Raw genomic sequence first — 17,623 nt, forward strand, 5'->3', positions numbered from 1 at the left:
TCACTACCCACTGAGAGAAGAAATTCCTCTTCATTTCTGTCATTGCTGGAAAATGACTTACTCTGAGATTATGTGCTCTAATCCTAGCCTCTCTCAAAAAGAGGAAATGACATCTCCACACCTTCCCTGTCAAGCCTCCTAAGAATCTTGTATGTTTCAATAAGGTCTCCTCTCATCCTTCGATGAGTCCTAATCTACTCAGCCTCTCCTTATAAGAAAACCTCTTGATACTGGGGATCAGCCTTGTGAATCTTCTCTGGTCTACTTCCAATCGCGATCTATTTTTCTTAAGCTAGAGGACCCAAAACTGCTCACAGTATTCCAGCTGTATGGTATGAATAGAGGATTTCAGGTTCTTAACACACTGCAGGGAATTTAACGTCATTACCCAAGGTGAATTTAATGGTAAGAAGGCATTTAACCAGGAGAAGACTTGATGCCCATTTCTGGGCTTCATTCCACAGCACTCTCAGTATTGAGCTGTGTTAAATTTGAGGGGCTCACCACCTGAGAAGCATGACAAGCAACCCCACGCAGCAAGATCCCTTGCTGAAAGACACACACTGGCTAATCAAAGGACCCTGCATAGGGAAGAAGGAATTACCTCTGAGAGCCAAACCCAAGAGCGCCCACACCCTTGTGACACTCAACCCCCATCACTCTTCTGTGCCTGGAATGCTTGGTGATCCGAGGTCTCAGGTGGGTGTAGTAATGGGAGCTGCCACCACCTCCCTGTTCATTAGAGCCGCTGGCCTCTGATTTCCGGCAACTCACAGTGGCCTGACTTCTGCCCCTCGGGCCTAGATTTCAGGAAAGACCCGTTTCTATGCAGCTAAGTGCCTCAGTGGCAGTTAATTCGGCAAACCATCCCTAAGAGTGGTGACATAGGGTTCTCATCAGACTGCAACAAAATAACAACCAAAACAACCAACATGTAAACCATCATCTTTCAACGTCTAGCCTCATGGAAAGTTAATCAGAGGTGCTTTAGACACATGCTTTACTTGAAAAGATCTTGATGCAGCCTAACTTGAGAGATATTAAATGTTTCTCGAATTTGGGTCACTTTTCAGACACTCTAGAGTGAATTTAGAAATGCTTGCTCATGGCAGAGAATGTCACCTGTTGGAACTGCACATCAGAAAAAAAATGTGCTTTCTTCAGGATATTCTATACAACAAAACCGATTTGTAAAATATACCCTTCTGTAGGACAACAATTACAACCATAACTTTCTTATAAATTTAAAGTCAAGAGGCAGCTTGCTAACATCCTGGCAGAGTGTCAGGGGCCATTTTGAGTTTGGGGGCTAAGCAAAAGGATCTGTATCTCAAAATTTGGCTTCTCAGTGTCCATAGCATCAGTGTATGCAGGACCAAAACAGCACTGGTGCTGCATGTGCACCCTTGCAAGCAGAATAGCAATTGCCAGGCACTTTTATGTGGACGGTGATAGTCCAGGTGTTTAAGAGGTTAGCAGTGAAGGCTAGTTGTGCTGATTTGATAAGACTGTTGCCACTTTTAGCCTCAATACTCCAGCTTACACACCTCTTTAAACATACATGACTAAGCAGGCACTCCACAGCAGCAAGGATACACTCCCTCCTCCCCTCACCAAGACTTAAAGAGAACATCTGATACTTCAGGTTAGTTGCTTACTGCTTTCTGCTGGCTCTTTCTGAGTTTGTAAGATTGCTGTGAGTTTTTCTGAAACTGTTTAATTTGATGAAGTTGGCAGGGTACAGCACTGCATATGGAAAAGGTCTTCATCCTGGCTTAAACTTGCTCCCAATTGATGGTGCAATAGATGCCAACTTCCTTGGGAGGACAGTGTGAAAGGAAGATTGAGCAGCATTAGTGCATAAGAATCATGGAATCATAGAAGCCCTACAGTCTGGAAACAGGCCATTTGACCCAACAAGTCCACACTAACCCTCCGAAGAGTATCCCACCCAGACCCATTCCCCTGCCCTATTACTCTATATTTACCCAAGACTAATGCACCAAACCTACACATCCTTGAACACTATGGACAACGTTAGCATCGGCAATTCACCTAATCTGCACATCTTTGGACTGTGGGAGGAAACTGGAGAACCCAGAGGAGACCCAAACAGACATGCGGCGAATGTGCAAACTCCACAGTCAGTTGCCCGAGGCTGGAATTGAACCCAGGTCCCTGGTGCTGTGAGGCATAAGGAGAAACAGATTGCATAAGAATGTGGAGGAGCAGGACAATGGCTCTCAGCTATAGGCTTTTATCAGGCATGATCTATAACTTAACGTAGGAACTGTCTGTGTGTCAACTCCACATTCCACATGGGCTGCCTACAGAAATCAGCTGCAAATGTGTTGCTGGTCAAAGCACAGCAGGTTAGGCAGCATCTCAGGAATAGAGAATTCGACGTTTCGAGCATAAGCCCTTCATCAGGAATAAGAGAGAGAGAGCCAAGCCGGCTGAGATAAAAGGTAGGGAGGAGGGACTAGAGCAAATGTGTTGCTGGTCAAAGCACAGCAGGTTAGGCAGCATCTCAGGAATAGAGAATTCGACGTTTCGAGCATAAGCCCTTCATCAGGAATAAGAGAGAGAGAGCCAAGCCGGCTGAGATAAAAGGTAGGGAGGAGGGACTAGAGCAAATGTGTTGCTGGTCAAAGCACAGCAGGTTAGGCAGCATCTCAGGAATAGAGAATTCGACGTTTCGAGCATAAGAAATCAGTCAGCACTTGCAGGCGATGCTGCAGTTACAGAACAGGACAAGGTCAGTGTTGTCAGTGATTACGAAGGTGACTGTGACCAATGACTGCTTCATGCTGGAATACTTCCAAGTTGCAGCAGGTGATTTCTACCATCAGGCCATCCACTGCATCTCAAGGTAAATGACTAACACTCTGACCTGGGGGAAAGGAACAACTTGCAATCTCTCTGACTAGGGAGAAGCAGGCAGACATGCACATTGCTTGTGGGTCGCTGTATGCAGTGTGCCATTGTCTGCATACACATGGCTTTGTGGGTGCCTTGCCTAGATGCAGAGGAACATCTGGGCGGCACGGTGGCACAGTGGTGGGCGGCACGGTGGCACAGTGGTTAGCACTGCTGCCTCACAGCGCCAGAGACCTGGGTTCAATTCCCGCCTCAGGCGACTGACTGTGTGGAGTTTGCACGTTCTCCCCGTGTCTGCGTGGGTTTCCTCCGGGTGCTCCGGTTTCCTCCCACAGTCCAAAGATGTGCAGGCCAGGTGAATTGGCCATGCTAAATTGCCCGTAGTGTTAGGTAAGGGTAGGGGTATGGGTGGGTTTCGCTTCGGCGGGTCGGTGTGGACTTGTTGGGCCGAAGGGCCTGTTTCCACACTGTAAGTAATCTAATCACAATTACAAGGGTTTTTACTTCCTGTATGTGCAATGAGTGTATGAGAATGTTTAGCACATCATGCAGTTGAATTCTGGGTCTCATGGCTGAGTGCCCCTATGAAATGCTAGCCCAGCAAGGCAACTTGAAGGCTGCTAACTTTCAGCAGGGGACACTGCAGGTGACTTCACAGGATGACCTTGAGCAGTCCTAGCCATGAAGATCCTGAAGTGCATCACCTTGGCACAGACAATAGCATTCTGGGCTGGCTGACAGATACAGCAAAGACACCGGAGGAATGGTTATACTGAGAGGACAAATATTCTCATCTTGAGTGAGGGTAGTAGGTTTGTCTTTCTGGTCTCCTTCCTATTGGAAAGATGTTGTGAAACTTGAAAGGGTTCAAAAAAGATTTACAAGGATGTTGCCAGGGTTGGAGGATTTGAGCGATAGGCAGAGCTGAACAGGCTGGGGCTGTTTTCCCTGGAGCGTCGGAGGCTGAGGGGTGACCATATAGAGATTTACAAAATTATGAGGGGCATGGATAGGGTAAATAGGCAAAGTCTTTTCCCTGGGGTCGGGGAGTCCAGAACTAGAGGGCATAGGTTTAGGGTGAGAGGGGAAAGATATAAAAGAGACCTACGGGGCATCTTTTTCACACAGAGGGTGGTACGTGTATGGAATGAGCTGCAAGAGGAAGTGGTGGAGGCTGGTACAATTGCAACATTTAACAGGCATTTGGGTGGGTATATGAATAGGAAGGGTTTGGAGGGATATGGGATGGGTGCTGGCAGGTTGGACTACATTGGGTTGGGATATCTGGTCGGCATGGACGGGTTGGACTGAAGGGTCTGTTTCCACGCTGTACATCTCTATGACTCTAATTCCGCAATCCTAGTAATCGGTCAGAGGTCAAACTGTTTGTGACCTCCCTCGAGTGCTAATATCTCCATCTGTGGTAGCAAAATTTCCAGACAGTAATAATAAATTAACAATAATAATATCACGAGCCATCATCATAACAAAGGAAATGCAGAAAGGATGCTTCTCTTGCTTGATGGATCAACAACTAGAGGACACAGTCTCAGAATAAAAGGCAAGTTATTTAGGATTGAGATGAGGAGGAACTCCCTCATTCAGAAAGGTGGTGAATCTTTGCAATTTTCTGTCCCAGATGGCTACGGAAGCTCAATCATTAAGTAAGTTCCAATCAGAGACTGTTATAACTGGTCCTTGAGTGGATCCATGATTCACTAACCTTCTGGATGGGAAACATCCAAAATGGTTATACTGTAAAGTGAGGAAGGATGAACTGTCTTCCCAATACTCAAGTCCTCCCTAGACTAGTTGTAACAAGGATCCCTTTCCCTATGGATACATTTTCCCAGCCAAAATGTACTTATATTTTCAACGGAGCCAATTTAACCAACCTTTCTTCAGTTAAAGAAAAAGTGAGTTTATTAGCTACCAAAACACAAGGTAATAAAAATTGACACAGACGCACACACGAAACTTGAGAAGTGAACCCAAAGAGTAAAAAGAAAGAATCAGTTTTTGGCTTGTCCTCAATTAATAGATTGTGAAAATTTGGTACCATTAAAGTGAATGATTCCAGTACTTTGCCAGCTGAGTGGATGATCAGAAATTCTTGGTTCTGCAGTTAGCTGAAACAAGTTTGTCTAGTTTCCTTCAACAGTGGCCTTGCTGGTGATTTGTTGTTCATCAGAGAGAGATTTTATTTATTTTTTACCTGCACACACAGGGATGTCTAGTGAAAGTTTTCAGCTCTGCCTCTCTTCAGCAGACTTTGGCATCATGGAACTTGAACCACAAGCTAGTAGGCGAGTTCTCCAGCGCGGTTATACAGAGACCAGGGAAAGTTATTAGCTTTTAACCCCTTTGTCTCATATATTCCTGGAAGGGAAAAACACAAACATGTCTTTCTCCCCAACTTACCTTTCCTTCAAATCCATAAGACCATAAGATAGAGGAGCAGAGTTAGGCCATTCAGCCCATTGAGTCTGCTCCAACATGTGATCGTGGCTGATATGTTTCTGAACCCCATTCTCTGGCCTTCTCCCAGTAACTTTTAATCCCCTTACCAATTAAAACCTATCTATCTCTGTCTTAAATAAACTGAAATGATTTGGCCTTGATTATAATTCCATAATGCAACTTCTGCAAATTTAAAATGCATTGTTATTATTGTTATTTTTCAAAAGTATGCATTATCTTCCAAAGGTGACCAGCTGTCAGAAATTCCAGTTGTGAGAGAATTCAAGTTGGTAGAGTGCTGGATAATACAACGTTAAATGTAGAATTAAAAATAAAAATATTGAGCATTTCTTAAGGCATCACTGTACAGACAACACAGGGCTGCTCAGGAGGAAACTAAAGTATACAATAGAGCTGTCGAACAGAAGTTGCTGACCAGCCAAACACCTAACGATGCTGATGCTGATTTGGCAATACTTTTAGCAGGAAACCTCTGGGACATATTCATAATGTGGATTAAAGTGGTATATGTTTGTATATTTGCTTCACAAACATCTGCCACTATTCAGTAGCCAAGGAAGTAAAATACTCACAAAGGTCAAATAACACTGATAGATTTGACTTTTTCCTTACCATTTCACCAACAGATGGACCAAAGGTTTAAATTCACATGATCTGCAAAAGAATCAGATCCAATACCGTTGATTACTCATCGTGCCCTCAGCTGTGCCCTGAACGGCCTGTTTTCTTAGGCTGAAGAGTCTGTTTTCACACTGTAGGGATTCTATGATTCATGAACTACAGGACATAGTTACAGACTAAGGGGATATTGATTTAAAGAAGAAAAAAGTGAGTGGCACTACTACCTCACAGCACCAGGGATCCATGTTCGATTCCATCCTTGGGCCACTGTCTGTGTGGAGTTTGCACATTCTCCCTGTGTGTGTGTGGGTTTCCTCCCCCAGTCCAAATATGTGCAGGTTAGGTGGATTGGCTATGCTAAATTGCCCATAGTTTTCAGGAATGTGTAGGTTAGGTGCATTAGTCGGGTAAATACAGGGTAGGGAGAATGGGTGGGGGTGGGTTACTCTTAGGAGGGTCGCTGTGGACTTGTTGGGCCGAAGGGCCTGTTTCCATCCTGTAGGGATTCTATGATGATTCTAATCTAATTTTAATTGCAATTAGCCACATCTGGATTCCCAACAAATCATATGTACAATACTGGCCTCACAAGCCTATTCTGCTGCCATTCAATAAGATTGTGTCTGATCTCTAACCTAACTCTATATACAGTATATGGCCTTCCCATATCCCTTAGTATCTACAGTTAACACAATCTTATGAATCTCAGATTTAAAATGAGCAATTAGTTTAGCATCTGTTTGCTGTTTACGGATGAGAATTCCAAACATTTTCTACCTTTTGTGTGTTGGACTGTTTCCTAATTTTGCTGCCAAGTGGTGTGGCTTCAATGTTTGGATTATGATCTTTATTCCTGGAGCTGGACTTAGTGGAGTCCACTGAAGTAGGCTTGATGACATGGGGGCCTGGGAGAAGCAGTTGGCAATGCCTGCATTGTTTCCTGATGTTGGGAAAAGTGCCCCCAATTAATTCAGGTGTAGGCAGGGTCGGATGCAGGAACCCCACTTGCCAATCATAAGAAGACAGGTAGGTTCATTAATAAGTGGCTTAAAACCAATTATCCTTGAGTCGAGTGGAATTTAATGGTGGATCAGAGATCAACTGGGCTCACACATGAAATTCTATTAGGTTGGCCTATAGCCTTGTTGGTTGACCCCCTATTGATTGGCAATCAATGTCCTGGTGTTGCAAAGTGAAAGTTGAAATGAAAAACACCCCACAGCCTCCAGACCCCATTTTTCTCTCTCTGACAGATCCCTGCTTGTGACTTATATCCTGCCCTGTATTCCAGATCCAGAGTCAATCCTGGTGATTGGACCTCAGGGGCTTAGCAACCACAGCTTCCTGCAATGGAGAGCTGCTGGCCTCTGGTTGGCAGGCAGCTTTGAGGGTGGGGTTTCTGCCCCACTAGGGTCTAAATTACATGGGAATCTCAGTGTGGGCCTGCTGTGGGCGGCTCAGTGGTTGGCACTGCTGCCTCATAGCACCAGGGTCCCAGGTTCGATTCCAGCCTCTGGCGACTAGCTGTGTGGAGTTTGCACGTTCTTCCTGCGTCTGCGTGGGTTTCCTCTGGGTGCTCTGGTTTCCTCCCACAGTCCAAAGATGTGCAGGTCAGGTGAATTGGCCATGCTAAATTGCCCATAGTGTTAGGTGCATTAGTCAGAGGGAGATGGGTTTGGGTGGGTTACTCTTCTGAAGGTTGGTGTGGACTGGTTGGGCTGAAGGGCCTGTTTCCACACTGTAAGTAATCAAATCCAAGTGCCTGCTTGAGAATTATTTATATCAGGCTGTCCTGCTCCATGGAAGTGGCATGAAATTCAACCAGTCTTTCAGCCTCCAACCTAACGTGGTTTCTGGACCAAAGTCTCTCATCTTCCCAAATAGCAGAGAAAGTTTTCCTCCTGCTACTCTATCCATTTGCTCAATAAATGGCCAATCTCTATTCAAAATTTGACTCTTGAAGTTCATATATCATCCTGGCAAATTTATGTTGTGATTTTTTCAAATTTCTCCTTCCTAAACTGTGGTGCCCAGAACTGTTCACAGTACTCTCTGTGTGTGTTTTAACCAGGGCTTTGTACTCAAGCTATGGCATAACCCCTTGTATTCTAATCATCTAGATTGAAGGAGCAGCATTCCATTAGCCTTTTTGATGATTTTCATGTCAATTTAATGATCTAGCATAGTCAAGTCTCTGTGAATCTCTAGTGTTTTAGCTTTCTACTATTTAAGTACTTTCACTATATCAGGTTGTTAAAAAAAAAGGTCTATCTTAATAAACATAATTATTCCACTATCATCCAAACTAAACCTGTTCAATACAAATGCAATATTTGGGTAACATACACAGTTAACTGTATAGAATACAGAATTATAAATGTGTATCCCTGTAAAGATTTCTAAAATATGCAAATATACACACACTTCCCTGCAGAAATTGGCTTTCTGAAAATTAAATAGCCATTGGCTTATTGTTAAAGGCATAGGAAATTCTGGCATACGTGGTCAAGCTGCTAATGATTGGTTGTGGTGATCATGGTTGTCTCTGAAGTCTGGCGGGCTCAGGAAATGAAATTGTGAGATGATTTTTCAATCATTCTTTCAAAAGAACAAATAGGGTTACTTTTCAGAAATGGGCAAGATCAAATGGGCAATGTGTTCACAACAAGCTTCCTTCCAGCTTAGCTTTTTCTTAGCAAGCTTCCCTCCAACTGAACCAGATAAAACAGCAATCTCTCCAAACCTGTCACAGCCCCAGCAGGGTCTAAAGCAAAGCAAGTAGCTATTGTCAATCATGGAATTTCTAAGAAGACGTGTTAAAAAAAAGTCCAATGTCCTCAGTTAACTTCAATAATGCCTTTAAAGCAACCACGCAAGTTACATCCACAAGACTCAAAATAAATTGTTTTTTCCACAATGCTTCAAAACCTGAGTTCTCCAAAAATGTTAAATAGAAAGAGTTTTAATAATACAATCTGTACTGCTAAATAATGTTTCCTATCTCTGTGTTATTGACAATATGTGTCTAAATATGTATATACACACACATATAGATCCCAGCCCTAAGCTGTTATCAAGTATAGTGAACAGTTGAGGCCCAGCACAGATCCATCTGGCACCAGTACTCACATCCTGTTAAATAGAGTAGCTCTCCATTACGCCTAGTTTCTACCTCCAGCATTCAACCAGTTTTCTAATCAGATCAATAATTCATCTGCAATTCAATGAGCTTCAACTTTAGCAAACACTTTCTCAACAGAAACCTTAGCAAGTGTCTTCTGGAAGTCAGAACATTGAAATTCACTGCCCACTACTTTAACCATCTGTTCTACAAAGTTCAATGAGGTTCATCAAACATGACTAACCTTTATGAAAACAAAGTTTAATTAGCATGTCTGGTGCTTACAGTTCTTCATAAACTTTAATTAGGCTCCGTGCTTGCCTTGCGTATCGTAGTGACTGAAGGAGAAACCAAAGCCTAAGTTCTGAGCTACTAAATTGGATCTACGTTGGACGTGCAACCTATCTACTGGCCCACTGAAATAATTATGAGAAAGGACCAACATTTCATAATTTATTTGCAAAAAAACCACAGATCCCCAATTAAGGGAGGTTATTCTGAACAAGGTCAGGAAAGATATCTCAAACAGTGGTAGCCAGGTGTTCTACATGGCAAGCTGCTTTCCTGGATCCCAAGTGACCCATTCCTGGCAATTAAATTACAGTGTAGATTCCAACTTTCAGATTTTCTGCACAGCTTTCTAAAATATGCTGTACTTATACACATTATGAGATCTTGCCTGCAAACTCTGCCACTTCATTCAATGTGCATAGGGATGATCCCTGGTGAGATCCTTCTCAGTTAATTTGCAGCTCATAAAATTATAGTCGGACTGTTTCCTCACCTGCATTAGTACTAACATTGACTGATTGTCCAATTATGAAATGTTGGTCCTTTCTCAATTATTTCAGTGGGCCAGTAGGTAGGTTGCACGTCCAACGTAGATCCAATTTAGTAGCTCAGAGCTTAGGCTTTGGTTTCTCCTTCAGTCACTATGATACACAAGACAAGCACGGAGCCTAATTAAAGTTTAATAAGAACTGTAAGCACCAGACATGCTAATGAAATTTTGTTTTCATAAAGGTTAGTCATGTTTGATGAACCTCATTGAACTTTGTAGAACAGATGGTTAAAGTAGTGGGCAGTGAATTTCAATTTAGTTTAAGGCCACCCTATAATTATGCTGCTAATGACAAGGGAGGATTGAGGGTGGAATGACATTAGTCATTGGGATAGTAAAAGGTGTGGCCAGACAGGCCATTCAAAATGATGGACATATGAGAGATAATGAGGCATGCTGGGAAATTGAAACAAGTCTTGACCAAAAGTGACTGTGGTCAAAGACTCTGGAACAAACAAGCTGAAGAATGCAGACAGGCTGCAGCTACAGACATACAGTATACAACTGATCCAGCAGCTGCAGACAATACAATATACACTTGAATTGGAAATGAATGGTATTAAACTGAATGCAATCCTCAGGACAATCGGAACATCGAGCTTTTTTAAAAATAGATATTTTTATTGAAAAGCAAGATTTTTATAAAATTACAAAAAAAATTACAACACCAACAAACCAACAAGTGAAAAATATTACTCTATATGTATATAAAAGTAAAAGAGAAAAAAACAACAAACAAAACACAACTACAATCATGTGCAAAATAGGCAGATCATTAAAGGTAATAAATAAATAAATTAAACAGCTCAGCACAACAAACATTAGCTCTCGATCTCCCAGAGCCCTATGTATTACACATAAATATATTTGAAATTCTTCCTTCAAGGGCATCAAGTACACTAAATCAGATCATCATGGGTACACAAAAGGAGAAAGTGAGGACTGCAGATGCTGGAGATCAGAGCTGAAAAATGTGTTGCTGGAAAAATGCAGCAGGTCAGGCAGCATCATTCACTTTACTAACACCTTCCACCCCGACCTCAAATTTACCTGGACCGTCTCAGACTCCTCCCTCCCCCTCCTAGACCTCTCCATTTCTATCTCGGACGACCGACTCAACACGGACGTTTACTATAAATCGACCGACTCCCACAGCTACTTAGACTACACCTCCTCCCACCCTGCCCCTTGTAAAAATGCCATCCCATATTCCCAATTCCTTCGCCTCTGTCGCATCTGCTCCCAGGAGGACCAGTTCCAATACCGAACAACCCAGATGGCCTCCTTCTTCAAAGACCGCAATTTCCCCCCAGACGTGGTTGACAATGCTCTCCACCGCATCTCCTCCACTTCCCGCTCCTCCGCCCTTGAACCCCGCCCCTCCAATCGCCACCAGGACAGAACCCCACTGGTCCTCACCTACCACCTCACCAACCTCCATATACATCATTTCATCCTGCGTCATTTAAGCCACCTCCAAACAGACCCCACTATCGAGGATATATTTCCCTCCCCTCCCCTATCAGCATTCTGGAAAGACCACTCCCTCCGCGACTCCCTCGTCAGGTCCACACCCCCCACCAACCCAACCTCCACTCCCAGCACCTTCCCCTGCAACCGCAAGAAATGCAAAACTTGAGCCCACACCTCCCCCCTCACTTCCCTCCAAAGCCCCAAGGGATCCTTCCATATCCATCACAAATTCACCTGCACCTCCACACACATCATTTACTGCGTCTGCTGCACCCCATGTGGCCTCCTCTACATTGGAGAGACAGGCCGCCTACTTGCGGAACATTTTAGAGAACACCTCTGGGACACCTGCACCAACCAACCCAACCGCCCCGTGGCTGAACACTTTAACTCCCCCTCCCACTCTGCCAAGGACATGCAGGTCCTTGGCCTCCTCCATTGCCAGACCATGGCAACACGACGCCTGGAGGAAGAGTGCCTCATCTTCCGCCTAGGAACCCTCCAACCACTAGGGATGAATGCAAATTTCTCCAGCTTCCTCATTTCCCCTCCCTCTACTTTTTCTCAGCACCGCCTTCTTGACCTGTAATCTTCTTCCCCGACCTCTCCGCGCCCACCCCCTCTCCGGCCTATCACCCTCACCTTGACCTCCTTCCACCTATTGCATTCCCAACACCCCTCCCCCAAGTCCCTCCTCCCTCCCTTTTATCTTAGCCTGCTTGGCACATCCTCCTCATTCCTGAAGAAGGGCTTATGCCCAAAACGTCAATTCTCCTGCTCCTTTGATGCTGCCTGACCTGCTGCCCTTTTCCAGCAACACATATTTCAGCTCATGGCTACACAAAAGCTCTAGTTTAAATGGCAGATAAATCTACATCTAAATAGTCCAGAAAGGGCTGCCACATCCTATAAAAAATTTCAGTTTTCCGGTGTACCATATTCATAAAAATGTCCAGATGAATATGTTCCATGATAAGCCTATGCCAATCTGACAGACCCAGGGTGGTTTCAGAGATCCAACACATTAGGATAATTTTCCTTGCACAGAAAGCAAGAACATTAATTTTCTTTTCCCATGAGGCCCAGAGAGGATATAATGGATAGACCCAGGATAAGAGAGATAGGGTCTATCTTAACATCTGCCCCCTAAACCATCTCGATAACTCCTGCCATAGCACTCCAGTAAATACAAAGCCTGCAGCAAGACCATAAACAGTGAGAGCACCAATGCTTGTTTTACACTTAGGGCATAATCAAGATACTCCCATCTTAAATTCTGAGAGACAGTCTGGGGCCAGATGGATCCTCTGCTAAATCTTTAGCTGCATGGCATGAGTCCTATTACAGATCAAAATCTGCCTCGCATTTTTGCAAATGGCCCCCCATGTCTCCATAGAGATCTCAACCCCTAATTCTCTCTCCCAGACCCCACAAAGCCACTCAATGTCTTCGGAAAGATCACCCCCTAACATCTGATAAAGAGTGCTAATAGAGAGGGTACTCTTAGCATGAAGTATCCTCTTCTCCATAACAGATCTGCAGGGGTTGGTCAAAAGCGTGGTTCCTTTTTGAATAAACTCCCTGACCTGAAAAAAAAAGCAAAAAAAAAATCTCTGCCAGTTAAATCATATATATGGATTATTTGGTCAAAGGACATCATTTTTCACCTTCAAATAAATCGTCCAAACAGGAGATTCCCCTAGTTGCCCACTGGGGTCCACTATCCCTGGTTGAAAATCTGGCAAATCAGCTATAGGGGTAAGAAAGGACGTTTTGGATGTATTAGCCTTCCTCTGCCACATTGCCCTCCATGCCTTAACAGTATTAATAATTATCGGATTACAACAATATTCTGTGACCATCTTCAATCTATCTAAACACAGCAGATAATGAGGGGACATTTTGCCTGGGAGGCCTCATTATCCAGCCACATTGACGCCAGGTCTTTACAAGCCACTAACAAAAGATAGAAGGGAACTTGATTGGTATCTTCTAATACCTGGGAAATCCACTTCCCCGCCTCCGAGGCAAATGCAACTTAGACAGCTTGATAAGAGGTGGCCTGCAGCATCAAATAAAGGAGCTAAACCATCCATTAAGTCTCTGGAATGTTTGCCTAGAGAAATTAAGGGCAGCATTCTACAGGATATAACAAACGGGGAAGAATATTCAAGCTGTTTACCAGACACGGGGGTAAGTAGGAGAAAGTGAGAACTGCAGATGCTGGAGATCAGAGCTGAAAAATGTATTGCTGGAAAAGCGCAGCAGGTCAGGCAGCATCCAAGGAGCAGGAGAATCAACATTTTGGGCATAAACCCTTCTTCAGGAATGAGGAGGGTGTGCCAAGCAGACTAAGATAAAAAGTAGGGAGGAGGGACTTGGGGGAGGGGCATTGGGAATGCGATAGGTGGAAGGAGGTTAAGGTGAGGGCCATAGGCCCGAGAGGGGGTGGGGGCAGAGTGGTCGGGAAGAAGATACAACAGCAGAAAATGCTTCCTTTCTGAACCTCCAACCAGGGTCAGGTGTGGAGGAATGAAGGGAGAGGGGGATTCTCTTATCAAAGGAGCCCAGTTCCACCTTCCACAACCACAGTTAGAGATAGAGGGACACAGCAGGAGAACATGCAGCAGCCAGCGCGGTGCTAACACTGTGAGTGCACAGGACACTACGCGCAAGAATGTAGACCCCATACGCGGCCGCATTGACAGCCACAGGGACCACCAACTGCAGCTTAACGCCCAAGGGACCCCCAGACGATCTAACTGACTTAACAGACGACTCCCTAACAGATTGGAACAACTCACTAATGATTGACAGCGTGGATATGTTACACAACAGGCTAGACATGACAGAACTCCTTGATAACTCCCTGATATACAAAGAAATTGAAAGACCCCAACTCATTGTAACTCAGACCCCAGATGGCAAATCCACAACATGAATACATGACAGTACTAAAAGGAAAAAGCAGACTGAACCAGAGTGTCAAATGATAACACCCAACATTCAGGGACTCACTACTTGAGGGAATGACAGGACATGGACATGGGAACTGGGTGGATACATCTTGCCATGCCCCCAGAGACTGAGGACTCATGACAGACTGATGAGTCTCAGTTGGGTGCCAATTTAATGAATGCACTAAATCATGAATCCAGGGGATGAAATAGCTCCTGACAGTCTCCCAAGGTGAGGTGCAACTGTTTCTGATGGTCCAAACTCACGTGCACTTTCACACATTTCTATACTCCCAGTGGGACCACCTGTTATTCCTGTATGCACTGATGGAATGGACCAGGTTACAATTCTTCAGTTGTCCCAGCGTTGTTCATTGGATATAATCTCCATATTGGAATCTGGCCCATGGTCACAATGACTGTCCCATCTTCATGTTTCATTTGTAGGTCACAATGACCACTTTGTCTCACATTTAATTCGTTGGTCATAACGACTGCCTCATTTCAGCCTTTTTCGATTGCTGCATGGTAAGGTCATTTAAACCCATGAACTCCTACCATGAAAAACCGAGGCCAAGGTGACTAGACACCAAGGTTTAGAACTTACCAGGCATCTCATTCCGATTAACATTCAATATGGGGTTCCTATTCCTTAATAACAAAAAAAAGTGGGGGAGGGTGAGGGTATATGCATTAAACCTGGTGTAGACTATTCAGATATGAGACAAGAATCTGGATGCAGGTTTGCTCGTTGAGCTGCAAGGTTCATTTTCAGACATTTCATCACCATACTAGGTAACATCTTCAGTGAGCCTCCGAACGAAGCAATGCTGGTGTTTACTGCTTTCTGTTTATATGTTTGGGTTTCCTTGGGTAAGGTGTTTCATTAGACAAGAATAACAACAGAAACAATCTTGATCTCTCCCCAGGACAACCACAACTACACGGAACATAATCAAGATCTACTGCATTGGGATCATCATCATCACTAGAAACAACACACAAGAAATACCAAACCGACTGGGATCTATGTACCCAGGGTCCTTATGTTTTAGCCCAATGGATGCTGGAAAACGTGAGGATGGTGTGTTCTGGGTGCACCCCAATAATAGTACAATGTTCAGATGAAACGACCAGCAGGCAGTATATAAGAAAACAAAGGGGAGCTCAGATGATTGGTACCTGAGCGTAGAAATCACTGGTGATTGATGGGGATTCTCAAACAATGGATGCCCTAAGATAAGATGCTTAGCAAGCAGCTCAGAAAAGGGATTAGAACTCGAGCACCAGTGCCCTGGGAAACTCATAGAGAGGGAGTTACATTAAAGTTATGACTTGATGCAAGGATTTTTGGTACCGGGGCTCCAACATACAAATTAATTCCTTGGTCCGCCTTGTGTCACATGTGTCTGTGTTGTTAATCCTGGTTACCCTGGTACTCCGCACCACCCTCACTGGTAAAGAGAACCATCGCAAAGACTGAACCCCTAGAGACTTCACTCAATTCACGGTCTCCATGAGCTTATTAAAAGCTGTAGCAACATAGTAAATATTTGTCTAGCCTAGTAAATATTCATTTATCCTCTTGTTTGTATAAAACGTTCTCTGGATTATTGGTTCATTTGTACACAGCAACACTTTCTTGATCACTGTTCACTCCAGTTTATAACATTTGCTCGATTATTTTTGTTTATGAATTCTTTTTTTCTTCACCAATGTCTCATTTAGTTCTAATCTACCATGTTTGCTTGGTTAACCATTAAGTCCGAATTTTAATATTCCATTTAGATATAGTTTGATGATGTTTGCTTGATTTTAGTTAGGTGTGATTTTCCAGTATGCTATCTGTAAGAGTTCAGCTGTTTAAGTGTGTGTTCTGCTTTCCTTAGGCCTGCCTGATCATGTAGTCACCACACAGGAATCAGTCAATGATCATGTGATCCATTATGTTCAGGATCAAGAGGAGGGACTGTGGCCGGACGGGCTTCTCAAAATGATGGACTAATGAAAAATGGTCAATAAATAAGGCATGCTGGGAAATTGAGACAAGCCTTGACTAAAAGTGATTGTGCTCAAAGATTCTGGAATAAACAAGCTGCAGAATGCAGACGGGCTGCAGCTACAGACAGACTGTATACAAATGAACCAGCAGCTGCAGGCAATACAATATACATTTGAATTGAAATTGAATGGAATTGACCTGAATGCAATCCCCAGGACAATTGGAAACATTGAGTTGTTTACCAGACACATGAGTACCTCACACCCTTATTTGGAGAGGGCTACCTAAGCTACATGCTCCCAACACCTCCAGGAATTGATGCCCAAGGACCGCCTGCCATCAATATGTCAATGCCTGGTTGGGCCCAATTGATCAATGTGATCGAGCCCTGATCAATCTATTGGTGGATATCGAAGAGGGCGCAAAGATTTCTAAGTATAACAATCGCCGCAACACCACCCTCAGCACGGTAACTCAAGACCAACCATCAAGAAGGGAAGACACCCCTGGGACCACTGGGAGAAGACCAGATGGTCATCGCCACATGGATCAGGGTCAAGATGTAATGTGGTGGGATATGATCATCCAGAGTCAAGTTAAAGCACAGGATAGTTGATTAGATTTATAGTGTAAATTTTTATTTTGTAGTGTATTTTGTTATTATAATACTAACTGTGTTAAATAAATATATATTATTGTTTATCATTATTAAGAGTCGACTCAGTTTTGTTGCTAGATATCAGAGTTAAAGCACACTGTGTGGCAGGTGCAACAAAAGCTAGAATGTTAATACAGGTGTGAAAATTATGATGGGCTTTGATAGAGTGGGACTGTGGGGCACAGGCGCTTGTGGCACAGTGGTATTGTCCCTACCTTCGATCCGGGAGGCCCAGATTCAAGTCCCAACTACTTGAGCGATGTATAACAATATTGCTGAGCAGGTTGATTAAAAATTATCCAGCGTAGAGGGTAAGAAATTGTTTCCACTGGCAACAGGGTTAATAATCAGAAAGCACCAAGTTAAGAGAATTGGTTAAAAAATCCACTGGGACTTGGCAAGATGGCGGCGATTCAGTAGAACTGCTGTGGATGGCTCTGCCGAACAGCCAAGGCATATTGGTGTTTTTTTTTGCCACCCCTGGCTAACTCCTATGAGAGAGTTATTCATTTAAAGTCTGGGGGACACATGTTCATTAATATTTGGGAGTGGGAAGGATGCCAAAGGGAAAGGGAGCGATCGAGCAAAC

Source organism: Hemiscyllium ocellatum, chromosome 10, assembly GCF_020745735.1.
Source record: "Hemiscyllium ocellatum isolate sHemOce1 chromosome 10, sHemOce1.pat.X.cur, whole genome shotgun sequence".
NCBI lineage: Eukaryota > Metazoa > Chordata > Chondrichthyes > Orectolobiformes > Hemiscylliidae > Hemiscyllium > Hemiscyllium ocellatum.